We start from the raw sequence: 26,785 nt of genomic DNA on the forward strand, positions 1-26,785 counted from the left end.
TTATCGATGTGGCAACAGAGGGCACTTTCGAAAAATCTGCCAAGTTCCTGTGTGGTGTGACCGATGCCAAGTAGGCAATCATGCCACTGCTGCATGCCAGCTTTCAAAAAACATGATCAAGAACGCGAAGAGCCACCACGCGGGGACACAAGTTGCCGGCCCAACTCTATTCAGCAGCTCAACCCACCAGCAACCCGGGGAAGCCTGGGAATCGATTTGGCAGCATCAGTAGATGTCACATTCATCGACAGCACCATCTGCAAAATTCCAACCGGAGTTACAGGACCTGTTTATTCTGCTACCAGTGCACTTGGTGCTTTGTTGATTGGGAGATCATCTGCTGGAATTGCTGGACTTATTGTTCTCCCAGGAGTCATCGACGTTGATTACACTGGTGAAATCCAAGTCTGTGCTTACACCCTAACCCCTCCACTTACGATCAAAAAGGGAACAAGAATTGCTCAATTGGTGTTATTTCAAAAGGTGGCAACCAAGAAAGACATTTTTCGAGGTGCTCCTGGACGCGGAGCCAAAGGATTTGGGTCAACAGGAGACACAGTGGTGAATCTTGTTCAACAAATGAGTCATCGGCCAGTAATTGAAATCACCCTGTGCCACGGATCAAAGCAGCAAAGAGTCAAGATGATGCTAGACACAGGAGCTGATGTCGCCATCATCAGCCGAGTTTGGTGGTCAAGAGAATGGCCTCTCCACAGAGCCTTAAGCTCGGCGCTCAGTACAAGGTGTAGGAGGATACTCCACACCGCTGAGAAGTGTACACCCGATCCAGTTTCAATTTCCTGAAGGACAGACTACCACCTTATGTCCATACGTCATGCCTTTGCCTGGAAGCCTTGGAGGGCTCATTAGTCGAGATGTTCTCAGCCAGCTCGGGGCAACACTAACTCTTCCCAATCAATCGCCTTTTCAGTAGTCGCCACTGCTGACAGGCCGCCAACCCCAAGAATTCAGTGGAAATCTAATGAGCCTGTGTGGGTTGAGCAGTGGCCTCTATCCCAGGAGCGGCTAGAAATTGCGCATGATCTTGTCAAAGAACAGCTACAAGCAAAGCATATCAAACCATCGCTGAGCCCATGGAATACTCCAATTTTTGTCATCCCAAAGAAGTCTGGAAAATGGCGATTGCTGCATGATCTATGCAAAGTAAATGACCAAATGTGGGCAATGGGAGCATTACAACCAGGGATGCCCTCTCCCACAATGCTGCCACAAGAATGGTATCTTCTAGTTATAGATTTGAAAGACTGTTTCTTCACAATACCCCTGCAGAAAGAAGACACAGTGAGATTTGCCTTCACTTTGCTGTCAATCAACAAAGAAAGTCCGTCTCAGAGATATGAGTGGGTGGTCCTTCCACAGGGGATGAAAAATTCTCCAACAATGTGCCAACTGTTTGTGCACTGGGCACTGACACCTGTGCGGGCCAAGCTCTCCCAGACAATTATTTATCACTACACAGATGACATCTTGTTTTGTCAACGTGATCCATTCCAAGATGAAGATCTCACATTTATCACCGCCCAGCTCGCAGCAAAATGCTTGGTGGTTGCCCCAGAAAAAATTCAAAAACAAGCCCCATGGAAGTACCTAGGGTGGATTCTGACATCTTCATCAGTCCACCCGCAAAAATTGGAGTTAACCACTGAGATCTGCACCCTTAATGATGCACAAAAGCTTGTGGGAGATCTGCAATGGGTACGATCCATTGCCGGTATCCGAAATGATGAGATAGCACCCTTAATGAACCTTTTGAAAGGTACAGACCCACAAGCTCCGATTACCCTTTCGGCAGATCAGAAGAGCTGTCTCATTTATCTAGGGAAGAAACTGCTTTCAACACTGGCAGACAGAAGATTGCCAGATGTGCCTTTGGGACTTCTGATTTGTAACCACTCTGTTGCACCATGTGGTATCATCTTCCAGTGGCCTGCTTGGCAAAAAGAGAAAGGGGGAGAAGGCCCATCTAAGAGCCGTCGAGGTGCCAAGCAGCCTGCCAAGAAGATAGCGCAATCAGCGAAGAAATGTGCAGAGCCTCTAGCGATCCCTGAGTAGATTTTTACACCATATACGCCACCAATGAGTATCTGGCAGAGGACAGAAGCAATTGCTTATCTCATCAAAAAGCGAGAACACGAATTGTGGAAATTAGTGGTGCTGAGCCGGAACATATCAGTCTGCCAATAACAATAGAAAATCTTGAGTGGATGCTGAGACACTCAGAACCAATTCAATTAGTGCTGCTCAGCTACCCAGGAACTGTACACAACAGGCAACCTCGAGATCCACGCCTGCAGATTATCTTAAAACAGCGGTGGTTGCACCAGCCCAAAGTCGTGAAGCAGCCAGTAAAAGGCCTTACAGTATACACGGATGCAGGAAGTCGGAGGAAAAAGGTAGCCTGTACCTGGCAAGGAGACTCGAGTTGGAGAAGTAAAATTATAGATGGTGATGCAGACGACTCACTGCAGACATTAGAACTTACAGTCGTCGCATGGGCACTATCTCAGTGGCGAGACAGTAAGCTGAACATTGTATCAGATTCATTGTACGTGGTAGGAGTGGTACAACGTATTGAAGATGCTCTCATCAAACCACCAGATAATAAGCGATTGTGTCAACTATTTTTTCAAATCAAAAGAGCTATAGAGGACAGAAATGAGCCCTGTTGCATCATCCACATCCGCAGTCATCAAACAGAATTAGGTCTCGGAAAAGGCAACGCAAAAGCTGATACGCTTGTCAGTCCTGTTGTAGCAGCACCAAGAGACTCTTTTGCAGCTGCAAGAGAGAGTCATGCTCTCTTTCATCAAGCCGCAAAAGCCTTGCAGAGACTATTTAATATCAGCTTAACAGATGCACAAGGCATTGTAAAGTCCTGTCCACAGTGCAGTCAATATGGAACCACTCTAGGCTTAGGCGTTAACCCAAGGGGTCTTCAAGCCTGTGAAATTTGGCAAATGGATGTAACACATGTGCCTGAATTTGGTCGCCTCAAATATGTACATGCCACAGTAGATACCTTTTCAAAAATGGTTTGGGCCACTGCACAAGTAGGGGAAAAAGGCATACATGTAATTCGACATTTGGTAGCATGCTTTGCCGTAAGAAATAAAAACAGACAATGGGCCTGCATATGTAGGAACACGAGTTTCTCAGTTCTTTCAATAATGGGGAGTCAAATATGTAACTGGAATTCCCCATGTGTCAACTGGACAGGCCATTGTAGAGAGAGCCCATAGGACCCTAAAAGAGTACTTGAATAAGCAAAAAACACCAGAACAGTTAGACCCTACCATTCAATTGCAGCAGGTGTTGTTCACTCTAAATTTCCTTAGTTTAGTTGGGGATTTAGAGCAACCCCCAGTGGTCATTCACGATAGTCAAGTAAAAATGCAAGCTACCCCAGAGGTTAAGTTATATTACAAAAACCCAAAAGCAGGTATCTGGGAGGGACACAGTCCATTGCTGTTTAATGGGCGTGGTTACAGTTGTGTTTCCACAGATGCTGGACCACTGTGGGTGCCTGGCCGATGGACCAAACCAGCCACGAAAGATCTGAGGAACAATCAGAACGTTGATGCCCTCAGTCAATCTCTGATCGGCTGTCAGCTGACACCACGAGAACAACAAATGTTTCAGGACTGAATTGTATCAAATCATAGTCTGTTTGTGAGAAATTCCTGTGAAGATCTCAGAAGAGTGCAGAGACTCTATCTAATTGTGCACGAAACAAATTTTAGTTGTGTGTTTACCCTTTTTGCAAATTGCTTTCACGCTTAGACTACATATATACCAAAGCACGTGTGTTAAAGTAGATAGATAAGAGTTAAGATAAGAAGTTTAGTGTGCGTAGCGATTATTATATTAGTATAAGGTATAAGTATTCCCCCTTCAAGAGCTAGTGTAAGCATCTTTGAAAGTTCACTTAACGATCGAAGTTTTAGCCGTGAGTTTGCAAACATGATGCCATTTGCATAGGACAACCTAGTTCCATCTTCCTAATCTGTGGAGATAGGGCATGGAATGGAATTCCTGCTAGTCCACATGGAGGGCCATGTTATCATAGGAAACTTTGTTCCATCCAAACTTACACCAATTGCTGAATGTAGCTAGCAAAGTGAAAAACATCAAACAGTCAAAGCAAAGCCTGAATGAATTAAGGCCTAGCAATTCTAAAAAGGCTCACTTGTTAGACTAAGAAAGAATTGAACTTAACATCCACAATGTTAAGTGAGCTTTCAGCCGATGTGTGTACATCATGCAGTATTATGAAATCGAGCTGCAATTGACTTTTTGCTCTTAGCACAAAGACATGGTTGTGAGGAGTTTGAAGGCATGTGCTGTTTGAATCTTACTGATCATTCAGCTTCCATCCATAAGCAACTACAACAGCTACAGGATGGGTTACATGCCCTGAAAGAAGATCGTGACCCCATGGGAAGTTGGTTCGCCAGCTGGGGCATCACCGGATGGTTGAGGTCTCTTGTGCTAGAAGGGGGACGGACTTTACTTATAATGTTAATCGGGATGACAGTCAAAGTTGTATGTTATCTTATCCAAAGCCTGGTTTGTACAAAAAGAGAAAGGGGGAATTGTTGATATATTTTATATATTAGTAAAGGCCTGTATGCACAAACCAGCCTTTGAAATAAGTCGTGATATTAAGGGCTAAAATCCTTGAAACTTGCCTGCAGAAGAGAGAGTAAAGCAAAACAATATTCTTGTGTACAAGGAGAAGAATGTAAACCTGTGTGTGTTAACCAATAGTAGCTTGCTCTGCCCGTGGACCCTGTAAAACCCTATAAAAGTGTGTTAATAATAGAAATAAACGGCGTTCACAATTACTTCTGTGAAGACTGGTGAATAGCTGGCGGTCTCTCAATAAAAAGTGGTTACCAGTACTGCCCAGAGCTAATAAAGAGCCATAAGAATTAGAACTATTAGGTTCTTCCCCTGCACCCTTTTGTGTTCACTTCATTTACAGCTCACTGCCAGACACAAAATTATACAATCACATAATACAGTATCGAAAAGAATACAAAGCAAAACAATGGTGTGGTACGGTAAGTCAGGCCTTAGCGGATGATCTTTGCTGTTCACTTCCAAGAATCCTCCCTAAAGGTATATTTCTAATATGTGGAGATAAAGCATGGGCAGGAGTCCCATCTCACCTTCGAGGGGGGCCTTGCACTTTTGGGAGGCTGTCCCTGTTTGCATCCAACCAAACCCAAATTATTAGATGGACTAGGAAAGACAATTCAACTCATGAAATCCACAAAAAAAGCACTGATATTTTACACTCAAATTGTGATTCGGATATATTTCACTGGGCAAAATCAAAAAGGGTTGCTGCATCCATATTTCTTCCATGGGTTGCAGCTGTCAAGGCACTTGATGAATTAGGACAGCTTGAGTGCTGGGTGATTAAACAGGCCAGCTGAACATTAGCTGCCCTCAGCTCCCTCCTCGAAGACGAAGAGATTACCAGACAGGCCACACTCCAAAATTGGTCTGCCATAGATTTTCTTCTGCTGCTGCATGGACACAAATGCCAGGAATTTGAAGGACTTTGCTGCCTAAACCTGTCCTCAAAAGCTCCCAACGGCCACAGAGCCCTCCAAGAGATGAAGAACTTGATCAGACAAGTGAAGCAAGAAGATGAGGACTGGTTTAGTGAGCTGTTCAAAGGCTGGGGACTCACAGGATGGTGGACTTGGATAATCAAAACAATCTTGTTGTTTTTTGTTGTTCTGTTTCTAATCGTGCTAGCCTTTGGGATTGTCCGTTGTTTAGTTTTAAAAGCTCTCAAAAAATTAGTATCTACTACCTCAGAGATCAACCACATAGAGCTAGCGGACCAGAAGCAACTGGACCAGCCCATCAATCACGGGTGGTGGACAAACTTGTGACCTGTATCAAAATGATCTCATAACCCTTCAAAAATTTTATATAATAAGAAAGGGTGAGATGTTGTAATACAGTTAGGAAAAATGGTATGACCCAAAGAATGTACCCCCAAAAATGTAGAATTGTAAGTTTCTTTCCCTTATCTTGTTCTCCCCAGTTCCCCTTATTGGTTCTGTAAATTCCCTCCACCCCTTTCCCCCCGTCTTCAAAAAGGACTGCTTATCGATACCTCTTCTTCTTTCCCTCCTGCCACCTCACCACGAAGGATCCCAAGAAATAAAGCTGTAACTGCCATCTCAGCTAAGGAAAAGAGCCTCGTTTTTATCATCTTCTCTGGCAAGCTAACCTACCTCCCCAGCCTCCCTGGCCGCTGCGGGTTGGACAGTGGTAGCAGAGGGGCTGGGGACATAGTAATAATAGCAAGTCTCTAGCAGCCTTTTCTTCCTTGGGTGTTCCTTATTTTTTTCTTAAATTCCAATCTATCACAGCCTGCCATGGCTTTCCCTTAGAGGCATGTGCCTTGAGCGGGGTGTGATAAGGCTTATCTCAAAACCCTCTCCTGGAGAAATACCCCTTAGATGGGACCATCCTCCCTTGTCATGGTGAGGGCTCCAGCTTTCCCATCATGCCTTGATGTCTATGCTGATTCTTTTTAACCTATTGGATTTTCCCTCTTGGTACCACCCTTGCTTTCCCCCATAAAAAGCCCAGCTTCTGCCCAGTTCAGAAGGGAGCTGCCATCCTTGACACCCCTTCACCGAGCTGCTGGACAATTAAGGCTACCTCTGTGGAATCACCACATACACTCCTGTCGCTCTATCTCTAAGTCGTCCCAGGATAACCTCGCAAGCTGAGATGAAATCACTGAGCTGGAAATCAGTGAGCTGATCACTTGCAGCCACAGGCTGCACCTTGCTGAGGTTACCCGGTGGCCAGGGATTGCAAGAGACCCCCCCAAAAGCTGTCTCCTGAAAGACCCCTCTCTGGGAAGGTTGTGGCATCCTGGGTCAGACCAAAGGACCCAGCCTGGCTGCTACCACCAAATCTTATTTAATTTCACTATATATTTTCCATGAATTACCTATTTTTAATGAAAACTATATCTTGTGAGACTCTGAGCCTGGGATAATTAATTCTCATTGCTTCTGAGGATAATGCTACAAGATGCTTTTTTATTGCAATTATTTACCAGTTTAAGTGGCTGTAAAAATTACTTCACAGTAATGCTATCTCCATTAAGATTAAAAAAAATATAATCACAAACTCAGTAAGATTCAAGAAATATCTATACTGAGCCAAACATTCAGATTTAAGAGAGGTCAGTATTGTTTTAGTCAATATAAATATAAAATTCAACTGTTTCTTAAGCTTCAAAGAAGTAAAACAGAACTTTGACCCCAAGGCTTGCCTCTGACTTAAATTCATTTGTAGTCTAGTCTTTCTATAAAGCTAGAAAGCAAACATATGATGCAGACACCATACCAATCCCTCCCCATGGAAAACAGTTTTTGTAAAGAAGATTTCCAATGTCACATGATGTGAATAATAGGGTTGTGGTTGGGGTTTTTTTCGTTTGCTTTTTTAAAAGCACTGTTAAGGTTTTGTCAGGTTAAACACATGAAAAAAGCAGTTACAATTATGAGCAATCACCAGCTATGTGTGTTAACAGTGGCTATGGATGCTGTACTTATATATCACTGTAAAAAACTGAGGTGATTCCAAAGGCATTTACAAACTTGAAAGCATATATTCTTTACTACAGACTGTTAGAGCAAGATTTAGAACTGAATGGAAGACAGCTTTCTGAATTAACATGTTTGTAACTACTAACCCCTTTCAGTTGTAGAGCTACACAGGGAAACACTAAAATCCCAATAAACTTCAACAGCACTTCATCAACATTTGATCTTGCCCTAAGTTTCACAGTGTACATATTCTGAGGTAGACCAATCAAAAATTTATTTATTAAACCCTTAGACTGTAGATGTACAATTAATTAGGCATTTACATGGTTTATGGGCTTGAGCTCCATGTCTTTGTCAGGTACATTAGGGGTGCATGAAGGACAGGTGTTTAAAACCATATTTGCCCTATCAGAAGGCCTCACGAGCCCCTGATTTACACTGGAAAGTATACAGTGATAGCCACATGAAGAGCTCCAGAAAGGTCTATTATGTTAGCTTACATATACATCCATATCACCTTCATTCACTATTCTGTGTAAAACTACCAAAAATAGACTAATTCAATCTCACCTGTCCTCGTCTGTCACTTCTATTAATGCTAAAAAGAAGATAAAAGGTAAATTGTAGGTAAGCAAGTCCAGACACAGTACAGCAAAAACAGAGTAACCTTCTATCACATTCACATTCTCTAAGGCTGTTGTGGTTTTAAAGCAGTAACTAAAAAATCACTAGAAAACTTACTTATTTCTTGCTATGAGATATGGATTAGAACAAGAGCAAAACAGGCTTAAAACTTAAAAGGAATAAAGAAAGTTTATTAACAAAACTACAAGAATAAGAATACCAAAATAAAACCTCCAGAAAACCCTTTTTTCCTCCACTACTCAACTATTCTCCTGTTTACATGACAACATAGAGACAAAATAACTTTGGTGTTTACAACAGTCCCAATTCTTGCTATAGTCTTTCCATGAGTCTTTGTAGAGAAACAGAAGTATTTTTCTGACAATATATGGAGTTTCTCACAAGAAAACTATTTATGTTATAGCTTTCTATTTCTCTGATGCCAGCTGCCCGGAAAACTCTGCCATCAGTTGTCTCGTCCCATTTCACATCACTCTGGGGTGTGTTATGGGTCAAATGAGTCTAGGGATGTAATTTTTAAAGATGAGTTATTCAAAGGCACAAGTTCTCTTCATCTGTCTCTGTAAGTCTCCCTGGCAACAGAAGTTTTCTCTTTGCCTCTCAAGGCCACAAATCTTCAACTATTACTTCTCCTCCTCTGTTCCAGCACTTCACTGTATCACAACTACTCCACCTTTTGCTCAAAATCCACACTTTGAACACTCCATTCCTCCCAATATACTCTGTCATGAATTAAAGGAGGTTTTTTTTAGGACACTATTGTCCATTTCTATAGCTTTAACAGAAAAATATTTCTGCTTATTAAAGCATCTCTTTATTCTCTCTTCTCCATCTAAAACTTAATTCTTTTCTTCCCTGTCTTTGATGGTTTTATGGTATCTTCTTCATATTACCTCTCTCTCTCTTTTCCCCACTCTGGAAAAAAAAGAGTAAACTGTACGTCTCATCCAGGTAGTAAAAGAGTTAAAGTCTTAGAAAGCTGCAGATGTTCATAGTGTCAGGTTTCAGTTTAGCAGCAGAAACTGCAAACTAAGGCCTGCCTGCTCCGCTTCTCCCACCCCACCCGGAGTCCCCCACCCTCTGCAGCCTTGTCCGGCCTGGAGGGGCGGGGGGGGAGCAAGAGGCCAAGACGGAGCTCTGTTACTTTGTCAGAAGCCGGAAACCAAAGAGAACAAGAAAGCCCTGGCTTTACATCTTAAAGTGGTGTTCACAAGTTAATCTCACTTCTCAATAGTTAAAACCACCGCCAGTTCTCAGAAATGACCAATAATTGGTCAGGAGAAAAAACTCCCATCAGCCTCCAACAGCTTCAACTTCCCTAGCTCCCAAAGCTCTCTTAAAGGTAAAGTCACCTCAGGACAAAGGCCTTGAAATAAAGAAGTCCTATCTAATTCAGGTGTTCAAATGTAGTGGTCTCACTAATCATTTGCGGAGATGGCAAATGCTCCCATAGTCCAGTAGACTTTTTCTTTCTCTTTGCATTTATTTCAATTTCTTCACCATTCACTATCTATGGCCATAAATGAAAACAAGGCCCTCATTTCCAAGACAAGCAAGTAAACTTAGACATTCCCTCTGGCATGAGCAGAACCAGGAAAAGAACAACTGAAAAATTCAGTTAAGAAGAGCATGGGAGATGTGCAGTGTGGTGCTTGGAAAAATCAAGAAGAGGCAGTAGGATTTAGAATACTTGAATAAGCCTAGTATGAGATCAACCTATTATCAAGCAACATTAAGGAATACTTTCTTGCAAAATAGGGGAGCACAGCTGGAAGAAGCAGGGTAGTACTAGTAGGCATACTGATTTTCCTAGCCATTGATATTTTATGAAAGAATAAAGTGTTTGATGTAACTGCCATATTCAGCTGTCAGGAAAACTCAGAGTTAAAAATTATTGGCAGCCTCCAGCTGTCAATTATACTGTTTATCTTCTTTTCAGTTACCTAAGGCCCCATGTCAGACATACTCCCATCCATGCTATATATAATGCTATGCAACATACAGCTTTCAGAAGTCACTTTAAACTACTACAACATTTTATTTAAGCTGATTATTTTAAAAAGCTTTTCAATCAGTGTAGTCGACACTGCTAAGCACTACTGAAGGTCTTTTCTCTAAGGTGCTTGCATGTCTGTGCACAGACACACATACACATGTGGAGGGAGGCCAGTCCTCCAAAAGGTTTCTGCCTTGGAGGTCTGTTCCCTAGGATAAAACAAAACTACTTAGTCATGGTGACTAAGCTGTGGACCCCTTCCTGCTTCAGGACCCCATGTTATCTCCTTGTAAAATACAGGTCATTTTACCCTGGTCTTAAACCATTGGTCCTTTTCCCAATTCTTCCCTATAAAAACCCCAGCTTTTGCCCAGTTCAGTGGATGTGGCTGTCCATGGCCCCCTTCACAGAAGCCTGCTAATAAAGGACTTTGTGGAATTCTACACGGCCCCCCATCTCTCATCTGTACATTGGCTGGGGTAACCCATGAGCTGAGCTGATCGCTACAGAGCTGAAATCACATCTAAAAGAACTAATCACTTAAAGCCTCAGGCCGAGCTCTATGGATGCTAACTATGAAGCAGGGAGCACAGTGCCTGTGGAATAGCAGGCTGCATAACTTTCTCAGTCTTGCCTGAGAAAGTGGCCTGGGAAATCATAAGGAGGAATTAAAACAATCCTCAGAGATAGAAAACAGCCTTGTAGGTGCTGTTTGTCAGTTCCTTGTCTTCTTGCAAGAGAAAGTCGAGGGGTGGTGTACCCCACTGACCAGTGATGGTGATGTGTTAGTTTTACTAACCAATAAGAGTTTTACTTTTCTGTACTTTCACGTATCAGTCTATAAAAGAAGATCTGAAGTAATAAACCTAAGAGGAACTCTCCTGTTCAACGCACAAGAGAGTCTGTGTCGTGCTTCTCGCCATTCCCAATAGAGAGACAGAGCTCATATGGGTTACCCCCGGCTGGAAACTGCCTGAGACCCCTGGATGGCTGTTCCTCGTGGGACCCCTATCCAGGAAGTCTGCAGCAGCCGGGTGTTGGACAGACCCCTGCACCAGCCTCAACACATGTATGGTAGTTTGCATCTCTCAGGGCTTGACACAAGCAAAATTATCAGTTAAGGCCAGACAGTGCCCCTGTAATCTAATCTGACCTCAATGATAAATAGTAATTGAGCCATAAACAGCTACAGTTTCATACGGAATTGGTTTGCAGTTAACTGAAGAATTTTTAGCTAGTGAATGTAAACTTGTAGAACATCAACAAATGGTACCCAACAGCCATAGTTTTAAAAGCTAATGAAATAGTAAATATTTCCTAAAGTAAAATTTAAATTTTCCAAGCCACAATTCTATGGCATATTTGCTTTAAAAAAATTTCACAAGTTTAGCACTTATGAGTGTTATGATCAGATGTAATTTCTGCCATGGCAAAATATTAAGGCATATTTTAAAAAATCAAGTGAACTCATTTCAAATCAGTATACAAAGTGGAGATATTAAAACATAGTAAAGAACAAGCATTGTGCAAAAATAATGAAGCAAATGGATTTCTAGGCTTTTATGAAGTTTTCAGTGCAGCATAATAAATATTACCAGTCACTGTGTCATTAGGTATGTTCAATACTTTATAGAATGGCTTGATTAAAGCTGACATAAATGGGCATACTACAGAAAACAAGAATGCCTCAGAAAAACATACTGAAACAAGTTGCAAAGTTTAAAGAAAAAAAAGTAAAAGTAGTGATTTGGTACTAAAAGCAACATTTTAAATTTCTCCCACACCATTTTAAGTTATTTTTGTGTAACTACAAATAGATGAATCAGGCTGAGCTCCATGGAACTCTGCAGTGTTTTCACTATCTGTAAACTCAGTGCTTGTAGAATCCTGTTGACATTTATTTCATTTGTACAAATATATATAAATATATATATATATATATATTTGTCCAAAGATCCATGCAGCACATCCCTAGAAATATTCAGTGCTGTAGAAACACTACAGTGTTCCAAAGTTACTCTGCTGATTTGTGTGACATGAAAGTTAAGTGCTGCTCTAAGGTGCCAGATGATAGTCTCTGCAAAAAACCCCAAATGTCTAGAAGGACAATAAAGTTCTCCTACAGCAAGTTCATTTTGGGTCTGTAATGTAGCAGTAGAGGTGCTTTCTGCAAGACAGAATCATCAGACAGGTTAAGGGCCAAAACCAAAATGAATAATTTTAATTTATAAATAACACTTAGCTGTTTAAAGCTTAGAGAGACTATCAGAGTAGCTATATTTCAAAATTTTACCAAGATACCTGACCTACAGAGATCCTCCCAAAAGAATCATTAAACTTTTGTCTTAGTAATTACTCATCCTAAGAGTAGCTACCTAATACTAGGTCTGGCCATCTAGAATAGAACTTGTTCCCAGCAGGAGCCAATCACAGACCTTTGGGGAAGGGCATAAGAACAGGGCAAGTAAATAGCAATAGACTCCAGAATGCTTCCCAATCTCAAACAATTCCGGAATTTCCTGAGATAGATGTTGAGCTCTGTATTAATAGTCCTTACATAATAATTCTTCTGTGGATTTACCCATTATTTTTTTAAAGCTATGTAAACTTTTAACATCTACATCCTGCAGTACACAGTTCTACAGTTCAGGTTTATACAACATAAAAATGGTCATAAAAGCCTCTTCTGCATGAGTTTATATGAATTGGCTCTTTAAGTACTTATGTGTGTGGATGGAGCAATAGTTACCTGAAAAGAGCAGGGCAAAGAGAGGAAATATTTATGTTGAGAATCGCTGAACGATTAAGGTTGGAAGCCACTTCTGGAAGTCATCTGGTCCAACCAGCTCATGCACGGTCACCTTGAGTCAGTTGCCCTGGACTATGTTCAAATGGCTTTTGAATACCTCCAACAAGGGATAATCCCTTCCAATGTTCAGTCACCCTCCCAGGAAAAAGTGTTTCTTGACATTCAGACAGAACCTCATGTGTTTCAGCTTGTGCCCATTGACTTTTGTCCTGACACTGGGCAACACTGAAAAGAGCCTGGCTCTGTTCTCTTTACACCCTCCCTTCAGGTATTAATATACATTGATGAGATCCCCTCAAGCCTTCTCTTCTCTAGGCTAAACAGTCTTAGCCATCTCAGTTTTTCCTCATAGGAGACATACTCTAGTCCCTTAATCATCTTTGTGGCCCTCTGTTGGACTCTTTCCAGTATATCCATGTCCCTATTGCACCGAGGTATTGAGAGACCGCCAGCTATTCATGAGTCTTCAGAGAAGTGTGAATGCCGTTTATTTCTATCTTTAGCACACCTTTTATAGGGTTTTCTAGGGTCTGCGTGCTAAGCAAGTTACTATTGGCTAATACACACAGGTTTACATTTTTTCTGCTGTACACAAGGATATTGTTTTGCCTTATTCTCTCTCCTGCAGGAAAGTTCCAAGGAATTTAGTCTTTAATATCACGACTTACTTCAAAGACAGGTTTGTGCAGACAGGCCCTTACTAATATATCATGTCTACTTTCTGTTAAAATACTAACTACAGTTCCCCCTTTCTCTTTTTGCACAAGCCAGGCTTTGGATGCAACTCGTTTTACACTTCTATGAAGACAGGATAGCATACAACTTAAAACCTCCATTCCAATTAACACTATAAGTAAAATCCGTCCCCCTTCTAGCACAAGAGACCTCAACCATCCAGTGATACCCCAGCTGGCAAACCAACTTCCAATGGGGTCACGATCTTCTTTCAGGGCATGTAACTCATCCTGTAGCTGTTGTAGTTGCTTATGGATGGAAACTGAATGATCAGTAAGATTGAAGCAGCACATGCCTTCAAACTCCTCAGAACTATGTCCTTGTGCTAAGAGCAAAAAGTCAATTGCAGCTCGATTTTGCAATACTGCATGACGTACACTACTCATATCAGTGGAAAGTTCACTTAACATTGTTGATGTTAAGTTTAATTCTTTTCTAGTCCAGCAAGCGAGCCTTTTTAGAGCTGCTAAGCCTTTAGCAGCAGCTGCTCCTGGAATGAAGAAGGAGGCTGCCCCTATTATACCACGATTCCAAAAGTCTAGGTCTCTAACATAATTACATTGCAATTCATTTAGGCTTCGCTTTGACAGTTTGATGTTTTTTATTTTATCAGCTATATTCAGCAATTGACGTAAGCTTGGATGGAAAAAAGTAAGTTTCCCAAGATAACAGGGTCATCCATGTAGACTAGCAGGAACTCCATTCCATGCTCTATCTCCACAGATTAGGAATATGGAACTAGGTAATCACTTTGGTAATTGACCTGTGAGATTGCACTGTGAGTAAAAAAACTTTACTCTCAGTGGCAGTAACGAGATCAACTATAGGATTGACTGCTGCCCACTGCTGCATTACTTTGTTAGGATGGCTTTTTGTCGGGGGCTCAAATATTATCCATCCACCTGAGGTATTAGTGGAACTTAACAAATCTAATTCTTCTGAAGGCCCTATAGTAACATTAAGAACTTTGAAAATTTTTGCTTGCCAACAGGCTTCAAGTTGCCTTGATGTGAGGCCAATAGTGCGATTGCACTCTTGCAACATTTCTGATCAATTCAGTCGAGTCTCATTACTAATTAAACCTTTAAAAGCTTGAGGATCCCATTTAAGGACTCCTATGAGACAGGTGCGAAAAGGATCTCCAGGTGTGGCTAGGCTCAAGCACATTGATTTATGGCAAGTTCAGTGTGCTAGAGTGACCCATATGTCCTGTCGCTTTTGGATGTTAGTTAGCAGACAGTTGGTCGGGACTATGCACAACAAAATTACCATAAGCAGTTTGTTCCATGCAAATGACGCCATGCTTGCAGAATCACAGCTAAGGCTTTAAAGTTAAATGAACTTTCAAATATGCTTATACTAACTCTTGATGGGGGAATACTTATACTTTATACTAATATAACAATTACTACACAAGCTAAACTCTTTATCTTAAACTATTATCTAACTACTTTTAACACACGTGCTCTGGTATTTATGCCATCTAAGCGTGAAAGCAATTTGCTGAAAGGGTAAACACACAACTACAATTTGCTTTATATACAGTTAGATGGAGTTTCTACACTCTTTTGATCTTCCATAAAGTTCTTCTTACAAACAACGATTTAACGCAATTTGGACTTAGAGCGTCTGCTGCTCCTGTGATGTCAGCTGGCAGCTGATCGGTGACTGAGGGCTTCGATGTTCAAGTTGTTCTTCAGAACCTTCTAAATATTAAAAGAGAGAATAACTGAAGCAATTGGTAGAGACACAACATCATAATAACAACATAAAATTTCTGTTGGTAAACTGTCTGTGTAATGTTCAGACACAACTGTGTCCTGACAGGTCTACTTGTGATCTTGTCTGGAGTATCAAGGTTGTGTGGTGATGTCTTCGTTCACTGGATCTCATGGTTTCAGCGGCAGACAGTCTGGTTAGATGAACAGGTGACCTTTTTGAACCTGCCAACAAAACACAGACACTTCTCCCCTTGAAGTTAATGAATTACACTAATCAAATGCTTCTAAGGCAACAATTTCCCCCGTTTTCGTAAAAAAAAAAAAAATGAGATGTACTTCCGTCATGTACATCAACATTAACACAAAACCATATACACAATGAATAAAAACCTAAAGCAGTTAAAAATCAATCAAATCATAAACATTAATAACATATGCAATATAAAACTACTATTAACCACTAAAACACTGCACCAGCATTTCATATTCTGCAAACAAACAGAAACAAAAACAAAAAATCAGTGAAGGATATGATAACCACCTCCAGAAATGATTCTCCAAGCCCACTTCAAAACTGATCCAGCTGTCATATTAATAGGGTCAAATTGCCAAGTCAAAAAGTCACTCAAATACTGATTTGGTACAGAAAACATCTGAATCTGTTGGCAAACATTCCATCCAGGTCAAGTCAAGGCTTGGCCAGGGCCTTAGGCGTTAAACTGGAAAGATGCCTCTTAACTCCTTTTCAAAGCAAGGTTCTCAATAGTAGCAGCTGTGAGATGGTTACAACACAACAAACTGTTAAAATGCATTTCTACAAAGCAAATGATCAGAAGCTTTAGGTACCAGACCAATTAAACCATGCAGCAGTTGGTTTAATCTGAAGCCTCTCCCATGGCAGCTGATCCTCAGCAATGGTACATCTTCTTAAAATTTGGGAAACACTGAAAAATAAGAAACCTATAAAAAAAAAACAAACTGCAGAGATTGCAACAAACAATAGAGCTCCCGATGAAGTCAAGGGTGTCACAGACTGCATTCACTTTTATCCACAAGCTAGTTCATCAGTGTTCTATCACAGCTGTTTCAGTTGTAGTCATCTTCATCTCTCTCGGAAAATAACTATACTTTACAGTTTAAACAAATATATTTAACAAAACATAGAACAATATAAATTAAACAGTATTTAAAACTGATAAAAATTATTTATGACAAAAGTAAATATCAAAACTTAACCTTAAAGGAATATCTAAGTTATAAAACTTAACTTAAAAACATTCAAGCCTAAACATAATAAAACTCGACTTTTCTTAATTATAATAACAATTTATATTAAATAAAAACATAACTTAATCTTATTCTGTTACTACAAGAAAAGCAACTAAAAGTTTGATATATACCTTTTAAACACAATATAACAATAGCATGGATTCACTATAAAGATTATAAAAATGTAACAAATACATCACAATTCTATGTCATCTAGCTTTGAGAATAACTCACAATAACTGCAAATGTTACTAAAAATATTTATTCATAACAGGAATTTGACTAGTATATGCTTAAGTTGGTTAGGATGTTAAAGTGCAGTTTTTCTAGAGAAAAACCACAACAACATAGGATTTGGTAAGTTGCCATTCAGCTTTTGTAGCACTTTTTAGAAACATAAAGTCCAATTCCTAAACTGAAATCCAAAATCCAAATTGGTATATATGCAGTTATATGTGTTTTATATAACAAAAGGACTCACATTAAAATTACTTTATTAAAATTGTGGAAAAAACAAGCAAATGGGTAATACATGCTTTAACTTAATATTGTCTTGTACAGTAAAGTTCTCTTAACTAATTATTTTTTAAACCATAAATCCCTTTTTGCTATAATTTCTAATGTCCCCTGCTTCTCTGTCACTACTGTCCGACCCGCAGCCGCCAGGGAGACAGTGGAGATAGAATTAGCTTGTCAAAGAAGAACCTAAAAACAAGCTCTTTCCCTTTCTGAGATGGCAGTTACAGCTTTATTTCTTGGGATCCTTCGGGGTGAGGTGGCAGGAGAGAAAGAAGAAGAGGTATCGATAAGCAGTCCTTTTTGAAGACGGGGGGAAAGGGGTGGAGGGAATTTACAGAACCAATAAGGGGAACTGGGGAGAACAAGATAAGGGAAAGAAACTTACAATTCTACATTTTTGGGGGTACATTCTTTGGGTCATACCATTTTTCCTAACTGTATTACAACATCTCACCCTTTCTTATTATATAAAATTTTTGAAGGGTTATGAGATCATTTTGATACAGGTCACAAGTTTGTCCACCACCCGTGATTGATGGGCTGGTCCAGTTGCTTCTGGTCCGCTAGCTCTATGTGGTTGATCTCTGAGGTAGTAGATACTAATTTTTTGAGAGCTTTTAAAACTAAACAACGGACAATCCCAAAGGCTAGCACGATTAGAAACAGAACAACAAAAAACAACAAGATTGTTTTGATTATCCAAGTCCACCATCCTGTGAGTCCCCAGCCTTTGAACAGCTCACTAAACCAGTCCTCATCTTCTTGCTTCACTTGTCTGATCAAGTTCTTCATCTCTTGGAGGGCTCTGTGGCCGTTGGGAGCTTTTGAGGACAGGTTTAGGCAGCAAAGTCCTTCAAATTCCTGGCATTTGTGTCCATGCAGCAGCAGAAGAAAATCTATGGCAGACCAATTTTGGAGTGTGGCCTGTCTGGTAATCTCTTCGTCTTCGAGGAGGGAGCTGAGGGCAGCTAATGTTCAGCTGGCCTGTTTAATCACCCAGCACTCAAGCTGTCCTAATTCATCAAGTGCCTTGACAGCTGCAACCCATGGAAGAAATATGGATGCAGCAACCCTTTTTGATTTTGCCCAGTGAAATATATCCGAATCACAATTTGAGTGTAAAATATCAGTGCTTTTTTTGTGAATTTCATGAGTTGAATTGTCTTTCCTAGTCCATCTAATAATTTGGGTTTGGTTGGATGCAAACAGGGACAGCCTCCCAAAAGTGCAAGGCCCCCCTCGAAGGTGAGATGGGACTCCTGCCCATGCTTTATCTCCACATATTAGAAATATACCTTTAGGGAGGATTCTTGGATGTGAACGGCAAAGATCATCCGCTAAGGCCTGACTTACCGTACCACACCATTGTTTTGCTTTGTATTCTTTTCGATACTGTATTATGTGATTGTATAATTTTGTGTCTGGCAGTGAGCTGTAAATGAAGTGAACACAAAAGGGTGCAGGGGAAGAACCAAATAGCTCTAATTCTTGGGGCTCTTTATTAGCTCTGGGCAGTACTGGTAACCACTTTTCTATAGGATTTTTCACTGCCAGAGCTCGCCGTTTACGATTTTCATGTGGTTGGTCACTGTGTGCTTTAGGCATTGTATTAAACTTGGGATCACTGAAGCTGGCTGTAAAATTTCAGCCTGCAGGGGAATTCCTACCAGACAGGTAGACGTAGTGTCTTTTGCTGCTGCAGTGGACAGGCAGATATTGTCTTGCTGAAGTGTGTATGCCAGGGTCACCCAGATGTTCTGTTGTGGCTGAGGGACGATCCAGGCAGTTGCTAGGCTGCTCAGAGTGAGCAGGAGGATAGCTGAGGTAAGGCACATCATGGGTTTGAGTGTGACGTAGGTTTTTTCTAAAAGAAAAGAAACAAACATTTTTAAAACATATTCACAGTCAATGTGTGCAGGTCAGAGAGTAACTAGAGACTAGGAAGATTTCTTCTTGTTTTTTCCCGGCGGCGTCTTCTTTTGGAAGCGACTGCCACTTGTCTCTCTTCTTCTTGGGCTGGGGCTGGGTTTTTGGGAACAAAAGGCTTTACCCATTTTTGAGGAATCCATTGGGGGCCTGTAGGGGTGGATACACATGCGTAGCCACGCCCCCAGGTGACAAGTTCATAGGGGCCCTTGGTTTGCCAAGTTTCAGGGTCCCTCATTAAAACTGGTGGACCCTGCGACAATTTAAACTGATCACCACTGCTAAAATGCTGAGTCACTGGACGATTCATGTTTTCAAAAGAACAGTTCAGGAAATTGATGGTAAACATAGCTTTGCAAAGCTTTTGTTGTGAAGACATCCACACTGTTCCACTACTTTGCCTGTCTAGGACTTGTTTGAGCGTCTGGTGTGTACGCTCAATCACAGCTTGACCTGTGGGAGAGTGGGGTTGCCAGTTTTATGTTCCACTCCCCACTGCTGGACAAATTCCAGGAGCTCCTTGGATTTATATGCTGGGCCATTATCAGTTTTATCACTTTAGCAGTGAAGTGAGAACCATTATCAGATTGAATTTCCTGTGGTTTTGGGAAAGTTCCAAACCATCCCTGCAAAGCCTTAACAGTGTTGTCACCAGTGGCTCTGTTAAAAGCATCAGCCTGAACTAACCCAGACACAATTTCAACCCCTACCAGCAAAGTGTTTACCTCTTGACTGTTTAAAAGGGCCGATATAATCGACTTGCCATGCCTCCCAAAGTCCTTTGCCTGATCTTAAATGCAAAGGGTCATCTTTCAGAGGGTGCCTTTCCAGCCGTTTGCGGCATTGCTCACAGGCTGATATACATGTTTTGCACATTTCTCTGGTAGCAGGCCACCCACGGGCAAAAGCTTCTTTATACAAATCCTTTACACCTGTGTGTTGTCTTTTTACATGCAGCCACTCTAATAAGTGATCCCAGTTGTCTGTAACAAGTTCCTCCTTTAGAGGACTTATTCTTGCTAGTTCATCAACTGAATTGTTCAGGTTACCAGCTAAATCTCCATTTGTTTGATGTGAAGCCACCCATCCTACGGCAAAATTTCCTTGGGTTGCAATACTTAAAATTTCTTGCCATTTTTCCTTCTGCCACACTGGAATCCTATTTACTTCCCAATCATTTTGTTGCCAAAAAGAGAGCCTCTCTGTGCACCCCTTAAACACAGTATAGGAGTCAGTGTAAATATAAACTACAGAGGTATTCTCTGCCTCATGTTTGAAAATGCTCCAAGCAGCTATTAATTCACCCACTTGAGCACTACCTTCTCCTTCAGTAACTATTTGTTCACCTGAGGAAGTATAAAGAGCTACTGCCCGGTACTTCCATACCTTCCCTTCTCGCTTGGCAGAAACATCAGTGAACCAAGAGTTTGTTGGTTTTTAGGGGGATAAAGGAGGGGCTACGTTAATTACAGAAACAGGTTTTTCGTGGCCATCAGCCAAGCTCTCGGTTTCTTGTATGGCCAGATTTTTTATAGCTCCTTCAGTTATTGAAAAGATGTTACAGTAATGTTTGATCTGGGCATACCATTTTCTCACTGAAGCCCTCTGTGCCACCCTGTCGGGGGGGGAGTCCCAGTAGTAACTGTTTTTATAACTTTAAAAGGGCCTTTCAGTATTATGGGTTGTTGTCGTGTAATTTTCTCCACTTCTATGAGAGCTATGCTAACCACAAACAGTCCCTTTTCCCAGGTGGTATATCTCTTCTCAGCATCTTTAAAGCCACGGGAGAAAAACCCAACAGGTCTTGTAGGGCCCTCTGGACCCCATTGCCATATGTGAACTGACAGTGCTGAAGCAGCAAACCCCCATTCTACTTGGAAAGGATCTGTGGGATGTATGGGGCCTAGTGCTTGATAGGCTATTGCTTCAAAGATTAATAATTGCAATGCCTCTTCTTGGGAAGGGGTCTATTCCCATTGCATCCCTTTTCTTAACAAATCATAAAGAGGTCTGGCAATTATTGAAAAATCTGGGATGTGTTTTCTCCAAAACACTAACAAGCCTAAAGCTTGTTGAAATTCTTTCTTGGATTCAGGCATTTTAATCTGATCTAGAGTGGTCAGGGTATCAGGTGGTATACATGTCATACCTCCCTTCCACCAGATTCCCAAAAACTTCACTTCTTGTGATGGTCTCTGAATTTTTTCTGAGGGGATTTGTAGGTCAAGGCTTTCCAGGTGAGATATTATTTTTTTCTGAACCTCCCCCACTACTTCTTTTTCCTCTCCCCCCACAAGAATGTCATCGATGTATTGATAAACAACTATATCCTCAGGCTTGGATATCTTTTCTAATTCTTGTGCCAAAGCATGGTGAGCTAAAGTGGGAGAGTGTTTTTACCCTTGTGGTAATCTGGTGAAGGTGTATTGCTGGCCGTCCCAAGTAAAAGCAAAATGGTTCATGTCCTCTGGCTGTATAGGTATCATAAAGAACACGTCTTTGACATCTATAGTTGCCATGAATGGGTGAGCGTTTTCTTGAGTTGATATTATTAATTCAGCTAAATTTGGAACCGCTGCAGTGAGGGGATCTGTGTTGGCATTTAGCCTGCGAAAGTCAATGGTAAGTCTCCACTTTCCATTAGGTTTCCACACTGGCCACACTGGAGAATTAAAAAGGGAATGAGAGTTAACTATTACTCCTTGATCTCGTAAGTCCTGAATTACAGTTTTGATACCTTCCTTGGCACCAGAAGGGAGAGGACATTGTTTAACATTAGTGATTTTGCTGTACGGCAGGGAAGGTGCTACTTCGAGCAAGTTAATGTTAAGACGTGATGTGACAAAAGACCACAATAGGCCGTCTTGATTTTCCTACTGCCTTCCAGCAAAAACATCCATGCCCAATAAATCATTTGGGATATCTCCAAGCACTACTTTGATAGTTAATTGTTCTTTCTCTCCAGGTAATAAAATTTTTACAAAAGCTATTTTCATAGCTTCTGAAGGTCCCAAAGCATTCAGGACACAATACCTTTTCTTTATTGGAACAATTCCACATTTTTGGGCAGTTGCATTTGTTAATGCAGAAATTTGGGCTCCAGTGTCTATTACAAAAGTGACAAGTGTTCGCTTGGGACCAACTATTGCTGTTATTAATAAATCTCCAATTTGTTGATTGCGGGTGAGCTGTCTAAGATATATCCAATTTTCCCCCCCCCATCTCTATGCTCACCTTCAATTAGAGACAGGGGTTCAAGTTTCCCTGCTTCTGTAAATGTTTCAATTCCACTGCTAAACTTTGGGATTGTTTCTGCTCACTATCCAGAGCTTGTGAGTGATGTTGCTTTGACCCACTGCTCAGACACTGTGATTGTTTCTGTTCACTGTCCAGAACCTGTGAGTGATGTTGCTTTGGCCCACTACCCAGATACTGTGCATAAGGCTGTGTTGGCTCACTGCCTGGAGTAGGTTGAGGGGAAGGTGGAGTGCTTGGTACAATGGGGATGGAATCCTGCCACGGAGAAACCAGCTTACTTAATTTTTCGAATGGCAGGTTATCCATTAACCCCTTTGGTATCCCTTTTTTCACCCCCAAGTTCCACCAACACTGTCAGCTAGAAATTTGCCTACCCTTTTCTGTTTTTATGTTGGGAGGGGCAATGTGCCTAACACCCTTTGTTCTTTCTAGTTTTTCCTCTGGGGTTCTTACAGGACCATATTTTCTGTTATAGTTTAGTAACTCTTCTGCAACTTCACTCCATGTCCAAATTCTGTGATTTCCAGCAACTAAATTAAGTTGTGAGTTCGTATGTGGTGAAGGATTTGTGTACGGAGAAAACCCAGGATCAACAGATCTACTTTTATTATTTGGGTTTTCCAGAAGCCTGTCCAGTCTTTCTATTGAGTTTATGGCAGCTATCGTTTTCTGGAGAAGGATAGTGGTGGGTTTAAGCGATTTTGGAAGGCCACGAATTAAAGGGGTCATAATTTCAGCCTTCACTGGTAACAACATTGGTGATTCATAACCAGCAATTAATTTTCTTTAGTGAATCAGTTGCAAACAAGCTGCCTTATGAATATTTTCTAGAATTTGGTCTGGGGAACTGGTCAGAGCTACAGGATCTCCCCTTTCCAGGGCGTTAATCCCCCTGCCCAATATGCAGCTCGCTGTGTTAGGGACCATGGGTTGCGGTTATCTCCTGTTGTTAAGAAAACACCATGTCCCCAATAACCACTTACTTCTTGTTCTGTTAATCGAATTTGATCTCCCCCTGTGAGAGACACTTGAAATATGTATTCTGTCTTTGACTCGTGAGGGAGACGCCCGTACTCCTTTTTCAACTTAGCCAATTCAGTAGCAGTGTACGGGATTTCTTTAGTGGTTATATGTGGATCAAGATCTTCATCATTGATATAGTTATATTCTGTTTTAATCAAAGGTCTTATTTGGGAACAACAGTTTTCACCACAATTTTTTTACCAAATGTAATTCTGCTTGAGGATATATGTGATTTATCTGACGAGATTATTTTTCCAGTGACTCCTTAAAGGAATCAGCACACTGTGAATTTTTGGCACACTCCTCACTCAGAGCAATTCGTAAGAAATGAATTTCATTTTGCAAACTTTCAACTAAATTTTGTAGGGATTGTATAATTGCATTTTCTTCCTGCCTTCGTCTCATACAAGCCTCTACAGCTGATGTAAGGCAAGCTCCCAATACAGAACAAATTATGGTTTTATTACGGCCAAATTTGAACTTTGCCTCATGTTGCAGGGAGCAAATTCTATCAGTTACATTTTCCAGGTTGAACCAATTATTTTGAGCCCATTCTTCCCCGGCTGGGGAGGGCTTAGCATTGTGCTTTGCTAACAAAACAATGAATGCAGCTTTATCTTTTATACTAGAGTTTTCAGAGTGTTCACTCATCTTTGTGTGTGAAGGGCCCAGTACCACTACAGGGAGGTAAGACTTAAGTTACACACAAACGCAGCCTTTGCCACGTCACCCCTCGCGTCCCTGTATGGTTGAAGAGACAAAATCTGCTTGGAAGATTTTATGTTAAAATTCAGGTTGTCTCTTCACTACACCAAGCAGTCAAAATTCATCAAAAACACATAACAGTACACAAAACCACTACAGGGAGGTAAAACTCAGTCACACTACATCAGACACAGCCAATGCTGTGTTCCCCCCTGCCGTGGGTGGAGAGACCAAATCTGCTTGGGAGGCACTCCTTTATCTTAAAATTCAGGTTGTCCCTCCACTGCACCAAGCAGTTAGCATATAAAAAAAAACAGTAAGTCCCACCTTTTGTACTCAAAGATCCCTTGTAAAATTCTGAAGACAGAGCCTTCAAACGAGTGTAGGGGTGCTTTTCACCTGGGCGTGTGCAGTTCGCGAGAAATTCGAGTTGCCTCCCGTGCTTTCTAGACACTGCTCACCAGCATGGCAGGCTAGGGGCTGCTGAAGCGAAACGTCTTTCTCCTGATACAGACTGCACGACAAACCCACAACCCCTTATGTCTCTCAGAATCCTGTCCGTGACGCCAATTTATGTCACGATCCGCAAGGTGGGATTCGTGATGTGGTTCTTTTAGTCGGTCTTAGAGTACAAAAGATTATCAGCAAACCAAGGACTTAAACAGCAAAACACACTTTATTGAGTGCTCATCAGCACTAATATGCGAGAGAGGGAAAAGAGGAGAAAGCAAAGCATAAGGAAAAGAGAGTAAGGGGATTATAGCTACCAACGTCGAAGTCCACTCAGCTGTCCAACGACGCAGTCTTCTGTCCATTGGGGAGATCTCAAAGGAAGGTAAGTTTGGGGTATAATTTTATAGTCTTTTGCAAACCGAGGGGCACAGGGCCAAAAACAGAGGAGACTGATCATTGTGATGAATTCCATTGTGTGGGGAGCAGGTGTAGGGTACAGAGCAAACCACGTCTTGCAAGTCTTTGCTCACCAGCAGGAACAAGGGCGATGTGTCATGGAAAACCCGTTGCGCAGGTTACCACGCACAAGCCTCTGCTCACCAGCAGGAACGAGAGCAGTGTACCATGCAACCACCTGCAAACAATCACTTAGCAAACATCTACCTCAGCTAGGCCTGAATCCCCAAACCAAGTCCCTTGTGATATTCAGGGTCTCAGTCTCGGTCCTTGAGATGGTTGTGAGACAGATGAGGGAATCTTCAGACCGTCTCATACAGGCAGCAAGGGAATCAGCTTTTCGGTTTCCCTCAGCGATTTCACCTGGCAAATCGGAATGCGATCTTATATGCATCACATAGAAAGGATGTTCTCTATTTGAAATCAAATAAATCAGTTTTGAGAGCAGTCTAAAGAGATGTTCATTCTCAGTGTCCTTCAGAACTGCCTGCTCTGGACACCACCCCTACCACGTAGGCTGAGTCAGTAACCAAATTAATCGGTTCTGAAAACTTCTCAGTCTCTTACGGCCGCAGCCAGTTCAGGTACCTGGGGTGATCCTTCTACAAACTCAACATCAGCTTCCCAAAGCTGAGTCTGTGGATTTCTCCAAGTCATCAGTGACTTGTGGGATGTCCCAGATGCATCAGTGAACACTGTAAGAGCTTTGAGTGGCCGTCGGCTCCTTTTCTCACGAGGAATGAGGTGGAATTCCTCATGAAACAATTTGTGTGATGGTGCGTGGACTGATATTTGCCCACTGTAGCTGTCCAGAGCAAACTGAAGTTTAGCATTGCTCTGCAGTAGGTGCTCAAACATCTCCTTTGTCACTTTCTCAGGGGAGTGTTTTCCTTATCCAGAGTCTAACCGGAAGGTGAATACACATAAAATCACAACCTGCCAGTTCCCGCAGCCTTACCCTGGCCTTTTGGATCAGCTGAGCCATCAGCTCTTGTGGCTTGGTGATAGTTTTGGGTCTTTGATGGGAGAGGAAGACCCATTCTATTATGAAGAGTGGACCTCTCTGCCCCTCGGACCACTGGAATATCAACCCATGTAAGTGTGGTAATTTCCCCAGGACAATAAATTTGAAAGGCAACTCCGGTTTGAAGCGATGTGCCTGTCTTTCTGTCAAGGCCCTTTGTGCTTTTTCAATTGCAGTTTCTGCTTCTGGAGTCAGCTCCCTGGGAGACAGCAACTCTCTTTCCCCTTTCAATAAATTGATCAGGGGGCTCAGGTCTTCATTAGTGAGACTTAGCCAGGGTCGGACCCAGTTTAGTGACCCGCATAGGGAATGGAGATCTGCTAGAATTTTAGGATTGCCAATAATTTCTAATTTCTGTGGAACAACAGTCCTTTTACTTATCTCTAAGCCCAAGTATTTCCAAGGTGGCATCATTTGAACTTTGTCTTCCTGCAGTTGGAATCCAGCAGAGGTTAAAACTTTAAACACCAGGTCAAGGGTGTCTTGCAGCATGTTGTTATTGGGACAGCACAATAGCACATCATCCATGTAGTGCAAAATGATGGCATCTCTTTTTTCAGCACACACTGGGGACAGCAAATACCCCACATACCGCTGGCAGATGAAGGGGCTCGCTTTCATCCCCTGAGGTAG

At 41.6% G+C, this 26,785-nt stretch overlaps 1 pseudogene; it reads right to left on the reverse strand.

Moving 5' to 3' along the window:
- Positions 1–225: 225 nt before the first annotated feature.
- On the reverse strand, positions 226–26,773 carry LOC106628733 (uncharacterized; annotated as a pseudogene).
- Positions 26,774–26,785: the final 12 nt, after the last annotated feature.

Source organism: Pseudopodoces humilis, chromosome 12 (assembly GCF_049639895.1).
Source record: "Pseudopodoces humilis isolate 2021_Gansu_Grassland_sample_001 chromosome 12, ASM4963989v1, whole genome shotgun sequence".
NCBI classification, from domain to species: domain Eukaryota; kingdom Metazoa; phylum Chordata; class Aves; order Passeriformes; family Paridae; genus Pseudopodoces; species Pseudopodoces humilis.